The sequence below is a fragment of the Hemibagrus wyckioides genome, unplaced genomic scaffold (assembly GCF_019097595.1).
Source record: "Hemibagrus wyckioides isolate EC202008001 unplaced genomic scaffold, SWU_Hwy_1.0 Contig12, whole genome shotgun sequence".
Classification (NCBI taxonomy): domain Eukaryota; kingdom Metazoa; phylum Chordata; class Actinopteri; order Siluriformes; family Bagridae; genus Hemibagrus; species Hemibagrus wyckioides.
This window is the reverse complement of record NW_026690772.1, coordinates 202,777-224,595: the sequence shown is the minus strand read 5'-3', so window position 1 is coordinate 224,595 and position 21,819 is coordinate 202,777. Positions and strand designations below refer to the sequence as shown.

At 40.0% G+C, this 21,819-nt stretch overlaps 6 non-coding genes across 6 annotated transcripts; 2 read left to right on the top strand and 4 right to left on the bottom strand.

The window, feature by feature from the left end:
- The first annotated feature begins 1,586 nt into the window (after positions 1-1,586).
- On the top strand, positions 1,587-1,658 carry trnap-agg (transfer RNA proline (anticodon AGG)). The gene has a single exon. It is a non-coding gene; the product is annotated as a tRNA-Pro (tRNA).
- Positions 1,659-6,179: 4,521 nt separating this feature from the next.
- trnav-cac (transfer RNA valine (anticodon CAC)) lies at positions 6,180-6,252 on the bottom strand. The gene has a single exon. It is a non-coding gene; the product is annotated as a tRNA-Val (tRNA).
- An 848-nt stretch (positions 6,253-7,100) lies between these two features.
- On the bottom strand, positions 7,101-7,173 carry trnav-aac (transfer RNA valine (anticodon AAC)). Its single transcript has one exon. It is a non-coding gene; the product is annotated as a tRNA-Val (tRNA).
- A 254-nt stretch (positions 7,174-7,427) lies between these two features.
- On the bottom strand, positions 7,428-7,500 carry trnav-cac (transfer RNA valine (anticodon CAC)). The gene has a single exon. It is a non-coding gene; the product is annotated as a tRNA-Val (tRNA).
- A 121-nt stretch (positions 7,501-7,621) lies between these two features.
- Positions 7,622-7,693, top strand: trnag-ucc (transfer RNA glycine (anticodon UCC)). Its single transcript has one exon. It is a non-coding gene; the product is annotated as a tRNA-Gly (tRNA).
- A 667-nt stretch (positions 7,694-8,360) lies between these two features.
- trnav-aac (transfer RNA valine (anticodon AAC)) lies at positions 8,361-8,433 on the bottom strand. The gene has a single exon. It is a non-coding gene; the product is annotated as a tRNA-Val (tRNA).
- Positions 8,434-21,819: the final 13,386 nt, after the last annotated feature.

Here is a 21,819-nt window from a genome sequence, read left to right as displayed (position 1 = left end):
GGGTGAAAAAAACACTGGTTTATCTACACTGTTAGCAAGCCTGGATAATTAACTTGGTAGCATCATTAAGATAAATATCGTAATGAGTAATGCAAACCTTTTAACCGGTAAACAAACCTTTCCTTTATTTTACTCAAGCTGTTTTTACTGTAAGGAACGTGACAGAATGTTAGATGTGTTATTATGAAACTGCGATGAGAAGAAGCACTTATGATGGGGCGGCGGGAGGAAATGTACAGTACGTCATCTTTTTTGGAGAACAGGACATGTTTAGGCTTACATCCTGCTTCGTGTTAAGGTGTAAATTAAGTCGCCATCTAGAACACCATAAGTGAATTACAGAGATTTTTTTGTTTTTTACGTTTTTAACAGGATGCAGTTGGCGTACAGCTGGCCTCCGTGGCTCCGATTCGGTTCCTGAGGACTCCTTCTCATCGGGACTCCATCAAAGCAGAGCTCTCCGGGTCCTGTGTAAGCTTATGAATGCCTGTGTAACATGACAGCTGTTTAAATCTGAAAGACTTTGATAATAGAGAACTCCATTAGAACTCCATTATGTAAAGTTAATTTCTTTTTGTAACTTTTCTGCTCTCTGCAGGCCTACCAGTACAACCTCGTGGACGTGTTTTACGAGCTGCTTCTCTGCGGATACTTCACGAAGGGCTTAACGCCTCAGCCAGTAAGCGTCTTATCGGGAGATTTAAAAGCGATGCTTGAATGTAGTTTGAGAACAGGATCTATTTTATTTCATTTTGTTTTCCCATATTTTAAACCCTGGCATTAACGGAGCTTTATTTGAAGTGAATAGACAAAACATTCTAAGTGAATCCAAATACAGATAGAAAAGTTAGGTGTGTGTTTGAAGAAGCCACATGTTCACTCCCTCTGCAGTATTAAGTGCAGTTCTCATAAACAATAGTGGCAGGTTTGATGGTTTATTTACTTAATGACAGTGTAAAGATCACATGCTGGAATTTGATTCTGTTCTAGGAATAAAAATGTGGATATTGTACAACTCTTTTGACAAGCAGCTGATCTGATTTATTTTTATTTTATGTTTGTTTGTTTGTTTATTTTACTGAGCATGCTATTTAATGTGTTCATCATGTGTGTCTTTGCAGGGTCTTTAATATATTTTTGAGAATTACAGGATACCTGAAAGTATGTATAACTAAGAATAAGAATTGTGGAAAATAAAAACACAGTTTCCATCACACAATCAGGAAATAAATAAGCTCTACTGAAATAGTGCCCCATAATCAATTCTTGAGGTAGATGAGCTACAACAGCTAAAGACCACATCGGGTTTCATTCCTGTTCACCAAGAACAGAAATCTAAGACTACAGTAACAACCCTGTAAATGACATAATTTGGCCCAATGGCAAGAGCTGCTTACTTGGTTCACACTTAGCATCTGGATTCCAAAAAGGTTTGAATCCCACAGGAGCCTCGCTTTATTGTTAACTTGACTTTGTGTAACCGAGTTCCTTTTACTCGGACCCCAGTCCATATGAGCAAGAAGGTCATACAGTTACAGAGTACAGTGAACCTTCACTGGCACACATCAAGGTAACAGGGATGACCTGGCTCGTTGATCTAGGGGTATGATTCTCGCTTAGGGTGCGAGAGGTCCCGGGTTCAAATCCCGGACGAGCCCTGGTTTTAAATGGAATAGAGTGGTTGGGATAAAACTAATGGAAACTTGCACTGCTGGCTTGGTTCTCGCTTGGAAGTTTGTTTCTCCAGAGGTCCAAGAAGGTTCAAATCCCACTGTAATTACCTCTGAAAATTAAAGCTCCAACCTGGAGCCTCTCTCTGGAATACAGGGAGCAGGATGGAGAATGTCACACTTTGTGGAGACATGAACCTCTGAAATATTAATATAATAGAGTACAGAAAGACCTCAGAATATTGTCATTTTACTAACACCATTCATCATGTTCACTGTTATATTCATGTGTCTGTGGCTTTCATTAGGTAAGTTAACATTGACCTTTTCAGAAAGGAGGGTAAAAGGTAAATCCCTATGCCACCACGTCTGTCTGCTAAAGTTGATGATAAAACTAAACAAGTGGATCTGATCATCTCCTCTGCTGCTTTTAATGTTTGATAATATACAATTAGAAGGTAATTTATTCATAATCACACTCTCTGGTATCACCCAGATGAGGATGGGTTCACATTTGAGTCTTCCTCATATCGTCTCAGGGAGTTTTTTCTTGCCGCTGTTGCCTCAGAGTTGCTCATTAGGGGTAAAGTTAATTTTCAACTTTGTAATTTCTATTCTGAATTTCTGTATTTCTGTAAAGCTGCATTGAGACAATGTCCATTGTTAAAAGTGATATGAATGAAAATGAAGTGAACTGAATTTAATTACCTTTTGGGAACAGACACAGCAAATTTACTTATGAGAGATTGGATCCAGTTTACTCATGGATCCAGTTTCCTATGATTTTCCACAGCAAATTATCATAATTATTTATAAATGTACAAATAATTAAAAAAACACACAAACAGATAAAGGCTTATAGTATTGTATAGATGATGAATCTTAAAATACAACACAGCCATATTAATGACTCTACACTACAACAGCATCACTTCCTGGGTGTGTCCTTCTAGAGAGGTGTAAAGTTCAGCACATACAGCACTTTTATACAGAATCCTCACAGAGCTGTGTTCAGAAATGGATCAACTATACAACTTACTGTACATAGTGAGATACATACCACTGATTCTCACTCTAGTTACAGGTAATTTTCATCAGTTCATCAATTAATTAATGGAATTAACTAATATTCATCGAATTAATTCATTTATTTTTAATGTCAGTGTTTTTGGTGTTACACAAAAAACATTTTTAGAATTTTTCGATATTTGTATTATATTTTTATTAATCATTTTTCAATACAACAGGCAGTTCTGCTGATAAAATTTGGCCGAAGGACAAAGATGTCAACATTGTGGGGAAGGAAACAGACACTGTTACTCTGAGATGTTCATATGAATCAAGCAGTGATAGAATTCTGCTTTACTGGTACAGACAATATCCTAACAGCGCACCACAGTTTTTACTGTATAAAGGTGCAAAGTCAGCAAGTTCAGCTCAGCGCAACCCCTCTGGCTCTCGATTCAATGCAGAAACATCCCCAGACTCTACTGAACTCACTATCAAACATCTGCAGATCTCAGATTCTGCACTCTATCACTGTGCTCTTAGAGTAGTAGCAAAGTGATACAGAGTCACTGAGAGACTGTACAAAAACCTATGAAATAATTCATTTGAAGTTCAACGTTTAATATCAAAGATACTTCCTTTAGCAACTTATCAGTTAACCACAGACACAAAAGACATTTGTGGAAACATATGCAGCTGAAGAAAGAGAATAAAATAAAGAGACACTGTGTCACTTGTTGCTGGTGTGTACTGTTTAAAATTTAATTCATTGTACTTTGCTGCAGTTTTTCCCCATGATTAATTCGAATGAATTTTCATTCATGTATATGTACAAACACAAATTAGGATTTGTCGTGTATTCTAAGAGGCACAATATTGTACAACTTGTTTGGGGATTCACAACATTCAGAAGTGTCTAATTTAAGAGGTGTAGTATAATCTAGGGAAGGAGAATAATATTTTCAAAGGTGTCCCAAAGTAACATTGTCAACCTTGCAGAAAATATCCCAATGGCATTTTCCCCAGTGTTCTCTTAAAGGTTTTGTGGAGGACAGGGGAGTCAGGGAATCAAACCTGAGGTAAATTTTATGCAGTGTGCTTGATGATGATGATCCTTATGTATTTTGATTTAAAAAAAGCCCTTGTCTGGTGCCTCCATTGTCTTGGACTTCCAAATGTCATCAAAATGCAGACAAAAGCCATAAATATCATTAAAATAAGTTCAGGTGCTCTAACTGGCAGACTGTTACAGATTTGCAGTTGCAGGTCACCATGTCAACATGACAGATGAAGAATATCAATATTGTATTTATACTACACACTTATACTGATCAATGCGTACTGTATCAGTGGCCGAGCAGAAGATACTGAATCAGAAGCAGTAGGTACTGATAAAGTCATTGAAAAGTAAGGAACAGGTGTGCAGCGGTGGGGCGGTAGGGTGCATACAACGTTAACAAAAACACATGGGAACATAATTAAACCCTGCCAGACCGCCCTCTGGTGTCCTGACAGGGAACTGTCCAGCAGTCCATGACAGTAAATGCAGTCAGTCTGCCTAAAGATTTCTAAAACCTGGTTAGTTATGCTGCATTTCTCATTCTATAAATGTCACTTTGTTCAGTTTAATTATGTCTGTGATGGACCTGTACTGCCAGAGAGAAGAGCTTACACACTCTGTACAGATGGCAGTAGATAAAGTTTTAAAATGTTTTACTGACCTAAACAGAAGACGGGAAATTTTGCCAACAGAGCATAATTCCCAGGCTACAACACAAACATGTTAATATGACTAATTATGTATTTACATGTGTATCATTACATAACTGAATTCCACAATGGGTTCATTCATTAATCTTCCTAATCAGAGTCACTGTGGCTCCAGAATCTATCATGGACACACTAGGCATAAGGAGGGAATACACCAGTGGTGGGCCGTCAGTGCCAGCAAGGCCTTCTCTGCTGGCCTAAACAGCAGTGATCTGAATCACTGACTTGCATTTTAATATATTTAGTATATTTTTCCATGAAAGTGTACTAAATTATTCCCAATTGTCTATTCTCTACATTTCATAGCTTTTCTCTTGGTTGCGCTGCTTCCAGTAGTGTATATTTATGATGAGAGTATTTATCCAATCATATTTCAGTCACTGGCTGACATCATGTGTTGCCAGGGTGAAAGAAATCTGCCTTAAGGCCTTCAGAATCAATAGTGCAGGCGCCCATAGCTTAAAATAAATGGCAATGGAATTGTTAAATTAACCAATCAGATTTCGAGTTGGTGTCACTGGGGCCATCTATCAGGCATACAATTACGTCAGCAATTTCCCGTCCTTTAATTGGATAATCAGAGAATATATACTTTGCTATTTAATGGTAGATTAGTATCTATTGCCGTGGCGTCATAATGATGGTATAGAGGTGGATTAATTCAGGAAGGACACCAGTGAAGGCCTAGGTGTGAAATGCACAGCCCACCACTGGAATATACCATATCACAGGTGTGGAAAAAGTACTGAGATTGTACATGTACATGAAGCTTTGCACATTGTCACTATTTGTGTAAGTATTTTCATCTCTACTGAAACCAGTGCTACTTAATGAAAAGAAATTAATTTGTATTTAGTTAATGTTGATTGTTTGCATGAAATGAACCAAGGTCCTGCCACTTAATATTGGCTTCCTTTCATTCCTTTCTGTTCTTTGGGCACATCCCCAAGAACACTGCTTGTTGATGTCTCCTTTCCAACAAAATGGAGTTAGTGAAATTATTACAATAGTCATCAACTGAAAAGTTTAGCATGAGCCCATAGAACAGGAAGATGTACATTTGCAGGGTACAATGAAATTGCATCAGTGCACAAGTTCCCTGTCCAGGGCAATCTGGCTCATTGGTCTAGAGTTATGATTCTCACTTTGGGTGTGAGAGATCCCAGATGAGCCCTTCCTATATTGTTAAAATGTTACATGGAATAGCCTGAGTGGGACAAAACTAATGGAAACTTGGAGTGCCGGCTGCTTGGTTCTCATTTGGAAGCTTGTTTATCGAGAGGTCCCAGGAGGTGCAAATCCCATGGTGTATTTCACCAAATAACCTCTGAAAATCAAAGCTCCAACCGTGAGCCTATCCCAGGAATGCTGGGAGTAGGGTGGGTCCTTGGATTGAAGCCTCTTATAGGACACCATGCATGAACCGGGGGGCCTTTCGCGTGTTAGGCGAACGTGATAACCACTACACTACAGAAACTACAAGGAAGCTATTCGGGCTCTCATCTTCAAAATAAATCAATTAAACCAAAAAAGAAAACAAAAAAAAGACAATATCAAGACTTTTGTTCGCCAGTGCAAATGAGCAGAAAACGTGAAAACAGTCACGCTACAGAAACTATGTGGGAGTGGGGCCGGATCTCAGTTTCAGCTTGTTCCCAAGGCACGGGTGCTACAGAGCGCAAAACTCGAGTCTAATTCGACGCAAAGCACAAGCCCCTGACCGCCAAAAGATGTTTCTGCCCGGTTTCGAACCGGGGACCTTTCGCGTGTGAGGCGAACGTGATAACCACTACACTACAGAAACAGAAGCGAAGGAAAGTGTTTCCTTTCGGGGGGGGGAACCGCAAAGTAAGTAAATAAATAAATATTCGATCAACGCAAAGGCTTAAGCGTTCCTTCAACCGAGTAATGAGTGCGCGGCCTCAGGCGTTGGTGGTATAGTGGTGAGCGTAGCTGCTTTCCAAGCAGTTGACCTGGGTTTGATTCCCGGCCAACACACTACATTTAAGCCGCATGTTGGAGCGTGGCAAATGTACGAGGGCCGCCCTTGAAAAGGCAAACGGAACAGGAAAGTCCGCCAGCTGCCTTTAGCAGGCTTTGGCAAGAGTGTGACGAAGGCTTCTCTGCTTGTGAGAGGGATTTCCACTTGTGTTCTAAGTGGTTGCTTGCTGCCTGAGGCCAAAAAAAAACAGTCCTACTTGTTGCTCGACTCGAACAAGCAAACACTTGTTCATGCACTAAAGCCCATTTGAAGCTAGGCACCACATAGTGGAGAAACTGCTATAGTCACCTTCAGGGTCCTGATTAGGACAAGTGGGCTCTTACTGGAGCAAAGCTCAAGGCTTGTTTCTGCCCGGTCTCGAAAGTCAAAACGGAACGGCAAACTCCACCAGTTGCATTTGACAGGCTTTGGCCAGAGTTCTTTGGGGAGAGCTCTTTCCGATCTCCAATTGCGGTGTAAGTGATGGCTTGCGGCCTGCAGCAAAAGCCCCTAAGCGCTGCTTGATTTGAAGTATACACTTGTTCATTTTCTATGCTCTAAAGCGCATTTCAAACTAGGCATCACATTGTGGAGAAACTGCTCCAGTCACCTTCAGGGTGCCGATTAGGACGAGTGGACGCATACTGAAGCAAAGGTCAAAAGCCTTGGGTTGTTTCTGCCCGGTTTCGAACCGGGGGCCTTTCGCGTGTTAGGCGAACTGGATAACCACTACACTACAGAAACTACAAAGAAGCTATTCGGGCTCTCATATTCAAAATAAATCAATTAAACCAAAAAAGAAAACAAAAAAAAGACAATATCAAGATTTTTGTTCGCCAGTGCAAATGAGCAGAAAACGTGAAAACAGTCACGCTACAGAAACTATGTGGGAGTGGGGCCGGATCTCAGTTTCAGCTTGTTCCCAAGGCACGGGTGCTACAGAGCGCAAAACTCGAGTCTAATTCGACGCAAAGCACAAGCCCCTGACCGCCAAAAGATGTTTCTGCCCGGTTTTGAACCGGGGACCTTTCGCGTGTGAGGCGAACGTGATAACCACTACACTACAGAAACAGAAGCGAAGGAAAGTGTTTCCTTTCGGCGGGGGAACCGCAAAGTAAGTAAATAAATAAATATTCGATCAACGCAAAGGCTTAAGCGTTCCTTCAACCGAGTAATGAGTGCGCGGCCTCAGGCGTTGGTGGTATAGTGGTGAGCATAGCTGCCTTCCAAGCAGTTGACCCGGGTTCGATTCCCGGCCAACGCACTACATTTAAGCCGCATGTTGGAGCGTGGCAAATGTATGAGGGCCGCCCTTGAACAGGCAAACGGAACAGGAAAGTCCGCCAGCTGCGTTTAGCGGGCTTTGGCAAGAGTGTGTCGAAGGCTTCTCTGCTTGTGAGAGGTCTTTCCACAAGTGATTTCCACTTGTGTTCTAAGTGGTTGCTTGCTGCCTGAGGCCAAAAAAAAACAGCCCTACTTGTTGCTCGACTCGAACAAGCAAACACTTGTTCATGCACTAAAGCCCATTTGAAGCTAGGCACCACATAGTGGAGAAACTGCTATAGTCACCTTCAGGGTCCTGATTAGGACAAGTGGGCTCTTACTGGAGCAAAGCTCAAGGCTTGTTTCTGCCCGGTCTCGAAAGTCAAAACGGAACGGCAATGTCCACCAGTTGCATTTGACAGGCTTTGGCCAGAGTTCTTTGGTGAGAGCTCTTTCCGATTTCCAATTGCGGTGTAAGTGATGGCTTGCGGCCTGCAGCAAAAGCCCCTAAGCGCTGCTTGATTTGAAGTAGACACTTGTTCATTTTCTAAGCACTAAAGCGCATTTCAAACTAGGCATCCCATTGTGGAGAAACTGCTCCAGTCACCTTCAGGGTGCCGATTAGGACGAGTGGACGCATACTGAAGCAAAGCTCAAAAGCCTTGGGTTGTTTCTGCCCGGTTTCGAAACGGGGGCCTTTCGCGTGTTAGGCGAACGTGATAACCACTACACTACAGAAAATATAAAGAAGCAGCTCGGGCTCTCATCTTCAAAATAAATCAATTATTACAGCTGGCATTATTGATATTAGAGAAATACGCTGACCAGCTGCTGTTCAGAGCAGTTCTGTATCTAAGCAGGTGCTCAGTGTAATCTATAGAGTGTACAGATTTGCTGGGTTTCCTTTATAATTGCTAAAATGGTCACTCTGACATCTCTTGGTGGGGACATGTTTTTTAAAATGGCAAGGTTATAGCTAGGTAGAACCTAGGGAAAGTTTAGTAGACTCAAGAATATAAAAAGCATAAATAGAGGAAAAGAAAGATATGTTTCTTGATGAACACAAGATGGCGAACTTGGTTATCTTATGGTCTGACAAGTACAAGAGCACCTTCTGTAATATAGGCTCTGCCTGTTCTTCTATCATTCATACTGCACAAATATTTAACCCTTGCCATTGTTAATCTCAGGAGCTAAACTAATTTCAGACATATAAAACAACTGTTCACTTTAGACTAAAGTGTTTTTTTCTGATTCAACATTAAAGTCCATGGAGAAAAAAGGGGGATTTGTTCATCTCCTCTGCAACTGTATCAGACTCTGCACTATGCTACTCTGCTCTAACCCTAACCCACAGTGACAGGAAATCCAGCTGCACTGTACAAAAATTTTGACAGTTCTGTTATATTGAAAGTTTTACTGAATTGAAGATACATGTTTTAAGGTTTTTCTTCTTGATAAATAACCTGAACAGGCTGTGCTGGTTCAGCACCATCAATGTTTTGGATAGCAGAGGAGCACATGGCTGCGGTGTGGAGCGAGTGAAGCATGGCAAAGCTGTTGGAGACCGAAGAAGACATCCCTAAGCCATTGCACTCGTCACTGCTCCACCGTACCTGGACCCCTTTCAGCCCCTTTCAGCCATCAACCAAGGCTGTGTAACCATGTTTTCCCTATTTTGCTCCTTTTTCTATTTTCACTGAATTTTGTACTCAAAGATTCTTTTTTTCCCTATGTGCACCAAATAAATACACTGTGAATTTTAACCTTCGCTGTCTCATGTATGTCTGTTAAGCCCTCACTGCCTGAGTAGTGTGGGAGATAATTTTGTAAATGAGGATATATGTATGCGGTGTGTGTTTGATGTAGTGTGAAATAATCGGGGGACAGCAGGAGTGAGTTCTCAGGTAAGGTTTACTCGTTAGGTCGTTTGAGCTTAAGAACAATATAAGGTTTAACACGGCATGTTGGCCTGTCACGGGCCTTGCACACAGGCTGCAAGGGCTTTGAAGAACAAATAGTTGTATGAATGATGTCAGTCTGGCAGGCCTTCTCTGCGGTACCAGGCTTTCCAAACTTGGACCAATCAATGGCAGAGATGCACCCTAGATTATTATGGTCAATCTTCGCTCCGCTGGTACCTGGAGCGGCAGTGATCTCATCATGAAGTAAACGCAGCGCGTGCTGGATGGCAATGGTGGTACCAGGCGAAATATCTAGAGTACATACGTAGAAGACAGTGGATAAATCAGAAAAGCCGTGAAGTGTAGAGTGTAATAAAAGAAAGGGTGTTGGCCCCTGAAGGACTGAGAACTTACCCATGCTGTCTCCTGAAGAAGAATGAGGTGTTGGCAAGAGTGAGGCCGAAGACAATCCCACTGGTGGGGGCGGAAACGCCCAATTTGTTAATATAATGATGTAGGGAAGTTTTAATTATAATGGTATTTGAAAAGTTGTAAATTCAAAGATAATGGTGTAAAAAAGAGTCTAAAAGGTCTAAAAAAGAAAGATGGGTGGGATTGTCTAGGCAAAGAACCAGTGACGTGTTGCATTGGGAAGATAAGGGAAATGTATATAAAGGCTGTAGTTGGAGTTCCCCGAAGAGAGGTTGTTGGGACGTTCATGCGTGAGCATCTCAATTCTTGTGTCAGCGCTGATTACAAAATAAAATCTCTTATCTGCATTCATCTAGTCTAAGTCTAGTCTAAGTAGCTAAAAAAATTTAACAACCATGAAACCAGGACAACAGAGAAAGTAGTTTCACCAAGAAAAGATAACATGGGACATGCCAAAGAAATGAACAAGTGGGCCAGAAATAAAACCAGACCAAAAAACACATTTCCTCTTGAATCCGTTCATTTATCAGCATCTACATACTATATTCTGATTGTACACATGGATATATCGCCAACATACTGCATAATCTATTGAAAGACATACTGCAAAGAAATATACATTTTTAAGTGCTTATATATTTTTTTCACATTTTGTACTGTTACAACCTGGACCTGAAATGAACTTAACTGGGATTACACAGTATATCATGATTATATATATAATACTGTATATTAAATCATGTTTGTTGACTTATTTTGCCACCTATTGGGATAATAGAGATAAGATAGTGTTTTTCCCCCTGAATGTTTTCATTCAATTACTTTCAGAAATGATCATGATTTATAACAAAATTCATTTTTGTGGGCCATATTAGCCAATATCAAGCTATGAACATGGACTTCGAGCAGTGACAGACTGTAAAATTACATCCAAATTCTAACAGCAACATACTGTTTTTCCAAACAGTACGATACAGTAACATATTTGTAAAATCTTAAGCAGGTTACCATAGAATTTAACAGTAATATACAGTATTTTCTTTTTGTGGTATAGACCAGTCAAACACATGCACTGTAAAAAGTAATTGTTGAATCTACTCAAGAAAAACTTGTAAATTTAACTGACTTTAGAAAATTTGTTGATTTAAATTGATTAGACTGTGTAGTGTGAACTAAACTTAAGAGTACTTAAGAGTATTTATTTATTTATTTATAGGTTCTGGGTCTTTTTCCCCTTTGCGCTATAAAATAACCTGGAAACCAGTAAGATTTAAGCTTATTGCCAATCAGCTGCTGCTACATCACAATCCACCATATTTGTATGAACAGAGCTTGATATATTTACTGGCCTTTGGTTAAGTTTCAGCATAGGACGAAACAATTACTATTACAATTATTATTACTATCACAGTTAGAATTACTCTTCTAATTTCTTAAACACGCTTTTGTCTCATGCATGCGCAATGTGACAGAACACAGGTGTTTGGAGAAGACATTGACGAAGAAGAACTCAAAGAACAGCACGTTTTAGGGATGTAGTAGAATGACTAGGTATGCTCACAATGATCTGTTTATAAACATCAGTGTCTCTTACAACTTAAATACAATTTTATTTGCTAGTTGTGTGGAAAGAGGAAAAGACATAAAAAGGCACACTGAAGTAGTTTTATGTCAAATGCGACCAGTGCTACGTTGCAAAAATCGACTTTTACTGAACACTTGTTTTATTACATTTCTAAGCTATTTTAATCGGTTGTAAGTTCATGGTTTATCATTAATGATATGTAAAAACCTGTGCGGCCTTTATGAACATTCTTTCTAGAACGTTTGATCCGCACGTGTGGTTCACATGGAAATGAACAACATGATGCCTGAATTAAGATAGCTTAATTAACAAGCATGTACCATATTTTGTGTTTTTTATTTAGTGTATGCTTATTTTGGGGACTTAAATTCATGCAGTGGAAGTGTAGGTTTTGCTTGTTTTCGTGTGAAAAGTGGGCTCAGCTGTTGAAACACTACAGAATAAAACATGGAAGCTACACTAGAAGTACTCCAATTCCATGTCTCTACACAGATTGTCTGTGCTCATTCAAATCATTTAATGCAATAAGTGTACACTTAACAAAACATCATTCACATCAGGCACATGGTAGCCTATCCAGTCCATGTGATAACATCCCTTTGATATTTCACTGCCCACTTTGCAGTTTTGAGGCGCCCTGCACAGAGTCTATTTTTTTTCTCATTTGCGGCAGCATCTCAAAAATCATAGAACTGTGCAGTTTCCCTACAACAATTGCAATTTTGAGAGCAATATCTACTCTACATTTAATTCCCATAAATGTAGAGAGCATGGAGCATTTGATCAGAGGCAGTTAAAATCTGACGTTCTCTTGTATGTTGCTACACACAGTGTAGATAATGTGCAACAAGAACAGCCCTTGAGCGCTGATCCTGTAGATGAACTTTTGGAGATAAATGATATAGAGATTGAAAACTTTGATGAATTGCGTCCTCAGTTGGAGCCTCACTCTTTCTCAAATTATAGCCTCACTCTCTCAAAATGCAGGTGATTTTGCATGTTTCTGATTTGGCTGCACAGGAAATAATTCAACATATAAATCAAATTTTACTTCTTTCATCTTGACAATGACCAAAGATGGTGAGCCTCTTTCCACAATAAGCAGAGGAGCATCATATTTTCAGAGTGAATTTCTGATTGCCATGCCAGTTGAATACAAGCTTGATTCAGAGTCAGTCTCTTATGTGCCAGTTCTGCAAATGTTGCAGAAAATGCTAAACTGGGCTGACATTCTATATAGGGTTCTTTGCAATGATCGATTAGTTAATGAATTTAAGACTTACAGAGATGGCACTCAAGATTCAAGATTCAAGAAGCTTTATTGTCATTTCAACCACATATAGCTGACGCAGTACATAGTGAAATGAAATAACGTTTCACCAGGACCTGGTGCTACAGAAACATACAACATAAAGATCAAACACAAAAAAAACACAGAGCTAGGACAGAAGTTTGTCTTAGCCACATAAAGTGCACAGTGTGCAGCTAGGTGCAAACAGATCGAAGACAAGACAGTGCAAAAATAATAAATACAAACATAAGGCAACACAAAAACACAGGACACTTAGTGCCGAAAAGAAAGAAAAGAACATGTGTAATGGAATATAAGTGAAATAAAATAAGATAAAAAGAAATGATGTAAAAAATATTGTGCAAAAAAAATTCAACAGCAGCAGTTGAGGTAGTGCAAATAGAAATAAACATAAGTATAACTATAGCAGCGTATGACAGGTAGTGGTAGTGCCACAAGTAATGAACAATTTAAATTATGTGTGTGTGTATGTGTGTGTGTAAGTGTATCCATCCAGGTGAGAGAGAGAGAGAGAGAGAGTGTGTGTGTGTGTGTGTGTATGTGTGTGAGACAGACAGAGAGTTTTGTACAGTTCAGTCTTGAGTGTGTGTGTGTGTTTATGTGTGTGTGTGAGAGAGAGTTGTTCTACAGTTCAGTCCTGGGTGTTGAGGAGGCTGATGGCTTGAGGAAAGAAACTGTTCAACAGTCTGGTTGTGAGGGCCCGAATGCTCCGGTACCTCTTTCCAGATGGCAGGAGGGTGAATGCTGTTAGCTTTGCAGATGCAGCGTGTGGTGTAAATGTCCGTGATAGAGGGGAGAGAGATTCCGATGATCTTCTCAGCTGTCCTTACTATCCGCTGAAGGGTCTTGCGATCCGAGACGGTGCAGTTCCCAAACCAGGCAGTGATGCAGCTGCTCAGGACGCTCTTGATGGTCCCTCTGTAGAACACAGTCAGGATGAGGGGAGGGAGATGGGCTTTCCTCAGCCTCCTCAGGAAGTAGAGGCACTGCTGGGCTTTCTTGGTGATGGAGCTGGTGTTGAGTGACCAGGTGAAGTTCTCTGCCAGATGAACACCAAGGAATTTGGTGCTCTTGACGATCTCCACCGTGGATCCATCGATGAACAGCGAAGAATGGTCACTCTGTGCTCTCCTGAAGTCAACCACCATCTCTTTAGTCTTGTCAACGTTCAGGGAGAGGTTATTGGCTCTGCACCAGGCTGTTAGATGTTGCACCTCCTCTCTGTAAGCTGACTCACTGCTCTTACTGATGAGACCCACCACAGTTGTGTCATCGGCGAACTTGACAGTGTGGTTGGATCTGTGCATTGCTGCACAGTCGTGAGTCAGCAGAGTGAACAGCAGTGGACTGAGCACACAGACCTGAGGAGCTCCAGTGCTCAGTGTGGTGGTGCTGGAGATGCTGTTCCTGATCCGGACAGACTGAGGTCTCCCAGTCAGGAAATCCAGGATCCAGTTGCAGAGAGAGGTGTTCAGGCCCAGCAGGCTCAGCTTCTCAATCAGCCACTGAGGGATGATTGTGTTGAATGCTGAACTGAAATCTATGAACAGCATTCGAACGTAGGAGTCTTTACAGTCCAGGTGTGTGAGGGCAAGATGGAGGGTTGTGGTGATGGTGTCATCCGTGGAGCGGTTAGGATGATACGCAAACTGCAAGGGGTCCAGTGAGGGTGGTAGCTGTGACTTGATGTGCCTCAGGACGAGCCTCTCGAAGCATTTCATCACAATTGGTGTGAGTGCGACGGGTTGATAGTCATTGAGGCAGGAAACCGTAGACTTCTTAGGCACAGGGACGATGGTCATTGTCTTGAGGCACATTGGGATGATGGAGCTGCTCAGCAAGATGTTGAAGATGTCAGTGAAGACATATGCCAGCTGCTCCTCACACTCCCTCAGCACTCTGCCAGGAATGTTGTCTGGTCCAGCAGACTTCCGTGGGTTAACTCTGCATAGAGTTCTCTTCACATCAGCTGTGGTGAGACAGAGCACCTGGACGTTTGGAGGAGGGATGGTCTTCCTCGCTGTTGTGTTGTTCTGTGCCTCAAACCGAGCGTAGAAGTCGTTCAGCGCATCTGGAAGGGAGTCATCACTGTCACAGGTAGGTGGTGATGTTCTGTAGTTGGTGATCGCCTGGATGCCCTGCCACATGTGCCGGGAGTCTCCGCTGTTCTGGAAGTGGCCATGGATTCTCTCAGTATCAAGAAAATGACTTTTTCAACACTGAGACCTTCAGGATTGTCCTAGGTCTTTATTTTGATGAATTTGAGCTTGCCAATCCCCTTGGCACTTCTCAAAAGAAACATAAAATATTTGCTCTCTATTGGGTTCTAGCCAACCTTTCCTCAAAAGATCTTTCATCACTTCAGTCAATTCAGCTAGCATTTTTATGCAGAGCTAGTGCAATTTAACATCATGGTTACAAAGACATCTTGCACCCACTTGTTAGGGACCTTGAAACTCTTGAAAAGCATGGTGTATATATTGAACAGTTAGGAGACTGTTTGAAAGGAAGTTTGCTTTTTGTTTCATCTGATAATCTGGGTGCACATTTTTTTGCAGGACTACAGGAGAGTTTCAGTGTTGAGCACCCATGTCGGTTCTGCTTTGCAAAGAGGAGTGAAATCCAGGAGAAGGAGGTCTGGTCGGGAACATGGTGTGAAAGGTGGCTGTGTGTTAAGTGAAAGGTTGGAACATTTTCACACAGTTGGTGGTTTTCCACCTGACATAATGCACAACCTTATGGAGGGTGTCATCCCTATTGAAATGTCCTTGTGCATTAATGATTTGGTATCAAGGAAATTAATATCTCTTGAATCCCTGACTCAAGCTATCAAGCAGTTACCTTACAAATTCTCAGACAAAGTTTATCAGCCTCAGATCATCCCAGGCACATTTGCCTCATAAGGTACCACTGGGGGTAATGCCCATGAGAATTGGGCATTTATTAGACTTCTGACCCTCATGGTGGCCCTTGATATCCTGTCCTCACAGCATCATCTGTGAGCAATGATGGAATCAAGTATAATCCAGATATGGTTGTATCTGTTGGTACTTTTCCAGGCCTGTCTGATTTCAGACAGTTTTTTCAAAATTCTTGTCATCAACAGTGCTGTTCTGTTTGTGTGTAAAGATCTGACATGTTGGTACATTCAGCACCTGCGTTCTTTTGAACTTTGCTGTCATGTGCTATCACTGACAATCACCAAACTCTCAGAATTCTTATAAACTTCGGGGAAGGACCTGTGTTACACTCCAACATTATATCATATGCTGAATGAATGATAATTCAGGCTTAAAGAGACTTGAAATTATTGAAAAATTATTTACTCTCATTCTTACTTGGAAGACAAAAAGGCTTATTTTTGAAATGATTTCTGATTGCTGATGTCTGACTACTATGTAAGAAGATAGCAAGCATTGCTTCTCAAACTTCAGGAGGACACAAAAGCATCATATAATTTCATTCAGCTTCAAGTGTTTGAATAGTATCAATGGGTTTATTAAGAAACAAACTGAAATGTAATTCATTTTCTTTAAATGGTCATATCCTGCATGCACTCCTGAGAGAGCAGCAGTTAAATGCTATTCTATGTGAAGGGTTGATCCAGTGAAATGGATTATATATTGAAGTTGATTTCTCAGCAAACCAATTTATTTGCCTTAAATGCTTGGACTGTATGGCAGATGTCACATTAAATTATTAATTATTTTGTGTACTTTTTAAAGTACATTTAAACAAGGATGAGTGAAACTTTTCAAATCATTTTTTTCAAAGGATGGGTTTAGAATTATGCAATTGGACAACTGTTTTTCTGTTGAAGCTATTACTTTAATTTAAGAAAACCAACCCAATTCTTTAACCTTTGTAGAGAGAATAAATATGGAGACAAGTACTGTACTCTGAGTTATAGTTTGTGAAAATGACATCAGAAAAATCATACTTCCTGCGAAACCACAGACAGTTGACTCCCTGATGGAGCAACTTGAAGAAAAGCTTCAGTATGAAGATCCAGAATTCAGCAATTCCCTTGTGAATCTTACCTACATTGCTGACTTGCCAGATAAGCCCACATGGAACTGTGATGACAACAACCCCTAACACAGCTGACACTGAAGTCCTGTCTGTGGCTTCTGATGATCATTCATCTCATAGTCTATGGACTGCATGGCCAGAATATTTTGAGATCCCTACTTTTCCTGTTGACGTTGAATACAGATTACATCAGGGAAATCTACAATACATGCGAGATAAAACATATCTACAAGTGTCAGGAGAGCTCATCTAAGGGGCGGAATAGGTGGTATGATAGCCTCAGATGGAAAATGGGTAACTACCACTCAAAACTGCATCAAGCAGGATGTTTGGAGATATCCATAAATGGTTGGAAAAGAAGGGGACAGCAGCCTCAGAGAAACATCACAAGTCCCAAGAGGTTTGAAATCAACTTTCTACCGAACTTCCCTGATGGTGAAGATGAAGCCAGCATGGAGTCTAAAAGGAAGGAGATGGTGGAAGACATGAAGAAACGTCATGTTAATTCACTGGCACTAGCCCAGAACATGAATTCTACATTTGCCTTGTGTAGAAAGGAACTGATAGAGAAGGAACCTGCAGTGAAGAATACAGTGGAAAGGTGGCCAGCCCTTTTCACACAGAGTCAGGTGAATAAATATTCTTGGTTTTATGGATCATTAAAGAAATAGTTCACCCAAAATTAAAACTGTCATTTACTCAGATAGTTTCAAACCTGTATAAATGTTTTAGTTCTGCTGAACACAAAAGAACGTATTTGTAAGAATTTCAGTAACCAAACAGATCTCATCCCCCATTTACTTCCATAGTATTTATTTTTCCTATTATGGTAGTAAATGGGGGATGAGATCTGTTTGGTTACTGACATTCTCACAAACATCTTCCTTTGCGTTCGGCTGGACAAAGACATTTATACAGGTTTGGAAAAACCAGAGGGCAAGTGAATGATGACAGAATTTTATCCAAACTTAAGAAGATTTTGCACCAGATTAAAAATGATGTAAGCTCCTCACACACATCACAATTTTTTTTTTATATTAAAACAACTGTTGCTTTTGCTGTTGTTCTTTGCTTTGTGTTGTGTTAGTGCCATGAGCGCTATTAAATAATAATTTTCATAACTTTGCAGAAATCCAACATCAACGTGAGACGAACAGCCGTTCTCTATGGATTACCATTCCTTCTTGGAGAGGACCCCACCGATTTTTACAAGACCGGTTTTGTAAGTAGTTTCGACAGGCAAACTGCTCTTTAAACAGTTTTGAGATCTAAACAGTACGGAAACTGAAACACAGAAGGGGTAGAGCAGGGGTAGGTCCTAGAGAGCCGCAATCCTGCAGAGTTCAGCTCCAACCCTAATCAAACACATCTGAACAAGCTAATCAAGGTTTTCAGGATTACTAAGGCTACAGGCAAGCAAATCTTTTTTTCAGGGTTGGAGCTGAAATCTGCAGGACTGCTCTCTAGGACCGAACTTGCCTACACCTGGGGTAGAGAAAAGAAAGTAAAGATAAATTAAGAAAAAAAGACAGTAAGAAGACATTTTATAATACATAAAGAAAAGAAAGAAAACAATAGTAAGAAGGACAATAAACAGGAGGTTGGAAATTTAGACAGGTAGGAAGAATAAAGGACAGATGCAACAGAGATGAAGTCAGTAAAAGAGGTAAGAAAGTACAGTAAAATGAATATAAAATACAGAAAGGAGATTAGATTGAAAGAAAGAAAATTTTTTTAAAAATTCAGTCAATTCTCCTCCATAATTATGTATTTTGATAACTTTTCAAATATCAAATTGTGAGTTTTAGAATAGGTTTTAGTTTATATAGCTGGCCTTCCGTTTGATTTATTGTCTTTTCATGCAGTGGTTTGAATGTCTGTATTCGTTCCTGCATCCACTGCTGTGTCCTGATTGAAAAGGCCTGTACATTTAGACATATTGTAGTGTTATTAATTTTGTTTCACATTTTACTGTGAGTATATGCTCTTAAAAGATGTTTTGTGTCTTACTTTGACCTTATTTTTGCTATATGCCCTGTTTTTAGGACTGTGATGACAATGAAGAAATGTCCGAAATTGCAATTGGAATTTTGACTGGTGATTCCCGAGCACTCTGCAACTGCAACACTACCCTACTCCCTGCATCTTGATGCCAAAACAACAGCTATCATTTTGGAAGGTACCATGGTTGTGGATGATGTGGAAAATCTTCCACAAGCAATGTGTCTGCTCTTTGGACTGATTTATGATCTAAACTTAGAGTATCCTGCAGCTCTGAAGAGCACATTTGATTTCATACAGAGAGTGATTTTGTCTCTTGGCCACAAGTCACTCAAACCTAAAATCCAATCACTAAAAAATCGCCTGATGCAGTAATAGTAAAATCATTGCTATGATGTGATTTTTTCCCCCATGGTAAACCATTCCTGAGTTGAGCTAGAGTAAACAGAGCTGTCTTTAAGAGAACTCTAAAGGAATTTTTTCAGTACTACATTGATAGTTCAGTGATTTCCAATTGTTGAAAAAGAAAAATATCTATAAGGATGTTTTGAACAATGTCAAGTTTACCTAATGTTAAATTGGTCTTAGAATAGTTTTATTAGAAGACAATTTTAAAGAGAACTGAATTAGGAAAGCTGTACTAAACTTACAGACAATGTTCAGTGTTTGCAAGCTCTGCTTTTGACCACTTTGTAAAGAATTTTATTGTCCTTTATTTTATGAGTGCAGTATGTGCTTTTATTGTCTAAAATGTTTTAACTATGTGAGATATTAAACAATATAAAAACAAAAGGGAATGCTGTTATATCAGCACCCTGAGATCTGGTCGGAGGTAATCACAGCCGATATGTGTTTTGAGCAGAGTTGTGGTAAAAAATCTTGGTTTTAAATGTTTGATTTTATAGTGGAAAATTTATGGGAAGTAGCTAAGTAGAGTTTGGTCACATTATACCATTATACTCCCAAAGCAACTGCACTGTAAAAAATACAACGTTGACTCAACTTAAAATTTTAAGGCAACTTGCTGCACAGCATTTTTGAGTTAACTCAACTTTTAACCCAAGTAGTTGACTTAACTCAATTTACTAAGTAAGGTCACAGGTCTCCTAACTAATATTCTTTTGTTAAGTTGATAGAGTTTTGATAGTTTAAAAGGTTTAGTAATTTAATAAATGTGAACTTATGTTTTTTGACATCCCTGATTTAAAAAATGTATTTGGATTTACTGAAGCAGGTACTTTGTTTTTAATTAACATTTAACATAAGGTTATGAAAAAAGCTATAACTGCATGCTTGAAAATTTGAAAATTTCAGCTCAGTGGCTAGCTAAGACCTGAAGCAACAGATTTGATCAGATTCACCAGCTTTAGCATGATTAACTGTATACATTAAAAAATGCTGGGTTATTTTTTCTACCCAAATGCTGGGTTGCCTCTGTTGGGTCATTTTTCTGGGTTATTTACAGAGAATTGGGTACTTTTTGTGTAACCCAGCCGCTGGGTTTGGGTTGGGTTAGCTAGTGACTGCTGACACATCACAGACAAGACCGCCCCTCCCCCAAAGTTCAGCGGTGTATTCAACAGCTGTGTCAACTTCGTGTCTTCTCTTTTGGGCTCCAACACCGCGGTTCATGACCCTCATGACTGACGGTTCATCTCCCTCATGCATTTAAGCGAAAATAACGCTAAATACAAGGTCTGTATACACATTTTCTCCCACTTAAGTCACATATGACAGAAAAAATTATCATTGTGTTTGTAACATTTATTACTGTTACCGTGTTAACGTTACACTCGAACTTTCAGCCTGGTCTGAGCTATATAGCTTGATAGTTTAGCTGACTCTAGCTGACAATAGCTATTAACGTTACCCTCTCCCCATTTACTCCGTCATCAAAATTCTCCCGCATTTCTCCCGAGTTATGACAATATTATTATAACTATTATTATTATTATTATTATAACTAGCTTCCATGATTTTAATGTTGACAAGATGTCTTTGTGTTCTGTGTCATTTTGTCTTTCAGATCAGGCAATAGATGAAGAAAGCTTTCTGCTTTTAGATGAGGGGACCATCAACTGCATAATCCCAAAAATTGGCCCAAGGCTAAAGTTCATGAAATACTTCAGAGAATTTGTAAGTAGTTACGGTCACTGCAGATGGAAAGGGCTTAATTTTCCCCACTTTTTGCACTATTATTTTAGCAGATCATTTTTTAAACGTTCCCAAGGCATATGTTTGCTTTTGGTGTAAAAGGCAAATTCCTGGGGATGTCAGGAGTATCTTTAAACATTTACAAGCAGTACACCATATAAACAGTTCATCAACATATTTCCAATGTAGTGAAAATGGTTGTGGCAGAACTTTTTCTTACATCAGGTCTTACAGAAGACACCTAGTGAGCAGCATGAAAACCAAGTTGAACAGATTCTTGATGAGCCTCTCGAACAGCTGGCCCAGCCTGATGATGAACTTAATGCCGAAGAGGAGTTAGGACAGGAAGTTGAGGATGAATGGGATGAACTACAGCAAGAGGACATTATCGAATGGGTGACCCTTTTTTTTTTTAGCTAATCTGAAGTCTAGATCTGCCCAGACATTTTCTAACTTAAACTTTGTGGTACAACAGACCTCTAGTTTAATCTTCGATATTGTGAGCAGACTACAATTGCAGACTATGTCGTTATTTAGTCAGTTTGGTCTTGATCAAAGCCCAAAAGTAGAAGAGCTCATGCTCTTGCAGCTGAGCCTTTCAGAGAACTGGAAACAGACTATAAACAGATGCAGTATTTTGCTAAATCAGGAAACTTTATTCAGCCAGTTGAGGAGTTTTTGCCTGGGGTTTCCTATGTACAGCAATG